The sequence below is a fragment of the Morone saxatilis genome, unplaced genomic scaffold, assembly GCF_004916995.1.
Source record: "Morone saxatilis isolate NCDOM2014 unplaced genomic scaffold, NCSU_SB_2.0 Contig16, whole genome shotgun sequence".
NCBI lineage: Eukaryota > Metazoa > Chordata > Actinopteri > Moronidae > Morone > Morone saxatilis.
Genome location: NW_023339718.1, coordinates 15,345,187 through 15,347,175, shown reverse-complemented (window position 1 = coordinate 15,347,175; position 1,989 = coordinate 15,345,187). Strand labels below are relative to the sequence as shown.

General features: G+C 41.3%; 1 protein-coding gene across 1 annotated transcript in view; it reads left to right on the top strand.

Moving 5' to 3' along the window:
- Positions 1-602: 602 nt before the first annotated feature.
- The window catches only part of slc20a2 (solute carrier family 20 member 2), a gene marked incomplete in the record, with an annotated part of 29,374 nt that continues 27,987 nt past the window's right edge, over positions 603-1,989 (top strand). Inside the window, 1 exon segment of the mRNA XM_035658402.1 lies at positions 603-841.

Here is a 1,989-nt window from a genome sequence, read left to right as displayed (position 1 = left end):
TGTAGACCTTCCCCAGACTGCTAGTACTATGAAATATAGATGACTATTAATAATATATCTATGTAATATATGTGTTGTTGGATTAGACTTTTCAGTCATTGTGTTGGTCTTCAAAAAGAATGAAAAGTTGTTTTCTGTTAATTAATGTTAAAAGCCACATTAATTCTACTTTGATTCATACTGTAAGACAGTAAAACAGGAAAACTTCTATGTTTTTCAAAGATTTCTATTGTGGAGAACATTTTCATTAAGATTTCGTCGGTCAGTCGGCAGCATCGAGTGGATGGAAGGCCAAAACGGATACAACAAGGGCATTTACACCCATTGGTGTGGACGGAGCCTAAAACATAATTTATCATATTGGTACCTCTCCTTTCTCACAGCGTCTCTTGTCCTATTTGTGCTGTGATTTAGCACTCACTAATACCGGCACCCACTTTGCCCCAGTAACACATTTTAATACCACAGAACATGCCAACAGTAGATTACCAGTCTCAGCAGTCGAGAAAGAGGTAGGTAGGTTGGAGGTCCTGGCAGTGCTCTGTGAGTTCAGAGCCAGATCAACATTTCGGTTTCCTCACCTAAGATGAGGATAGATCCGGAGGGGTAAGCAGAGGAGGAAAGACAGCGGTGAAGGGGACACTCTTTGCTATCGGGTACCTATGCAAATTCGTGGAAGAGAACTGGAACTGTCCGGCTAAAGCCGAGCACAGGAGGGGGGTGAGAGAGGAGAGGGAAACATAGAAAGGGTCGAGGGTAAGATGACTCCTACGCTCAGGAACATGGAGAGTGGTGGCAGAAAGAGAAGCTGGACTGCAACCTCAAAAAGCCACAATTGTTGGTAGGTACCAAGCTTGATTGTGTAAGGAGACCTATGATGTGGAGGTTAGCCAACAAAACCTGCCCCCTTACTGTTGTTAATAAAGTAGGTGGCTCTATATTTATTTTTTAGGCACATTTTGATTGGTCAGTTAGGATCCCTGTTGTGAGCATGGTTTATTCTCAGAGATGACTAATAGTTTCTGCCAGCCTAAAAGCTTTATTTTCGGCACAGCGTCCTTTGTATTGGTGTTATTTTAGTCATTGTGTTTTTTATGCATTGTGTGTGTGTGTGTGTGTGTGTGTGTGTGTGTGTGTGCCACATGCTAAGCTGGATGTTTCTAGAGAATCATGTCAAATCCCAGATTTATTACTTACTAACTTAAGAAAAAGATTACTAGTTGAAATCAATATTCATCTCATCTCTTTAAATGTTAAATCAATTATAAATCTGTGTATGGTTCTTTTATTGCTCTTATTGTATTGCTGCAAATGAATGTCCTTTTATGGACCCTTTATGAAGCAACACAAACATTGTAAGGACAGTACAGCGTGTCTGTCTCTTAAAACAGTTGTACAGACACTCTTATAGGGAGGAGTTGCTTTAGTCACTTTGCCATTTCAGGGTGAGGGAGTCAAACCCGTGCACAGTCTCCGCTGAAACCAGAGAGAGCTGACCTTAAAAGAGTATTTAAACATAAGGCTTACTCAACACTGAAAGCTAGAGGGGGGCACGATTGTTTGCTGTTGTAACACAGCCTGCTTTAGTGTTGCTAAAGGCTTTGATACTTGTTCGGTCTATGGAGTGTGAGACTGACGTCTATGATTTTGTCATCGCATCGAAACAGGAAGGAGGACGGTAGCTCGCCAAGCCGCCATATTAATCCACGGTAGAAATATTGAAGGCGATGGAGTGGCTTTCACATTAAAGACTAATGTGACCGAGGTGTCGTTAGAATCCGTGATAAAATATTGTGTTTATTCAGTGGGCAATAAATCGGTATGCTTGGAGTATAATTTAACAGTTACGGGGAAGTCCCTGGATTTTGCACTCAAAGTCTGTTGACGTGTCTTGTGGCGTTCTACTGTATATGTGAAAAACATTGTATGAAGTTCTGTAGGGAGCTGCAAGAAATTTGATGAAATGCCTTAAAGGACAATTCCGGCGCA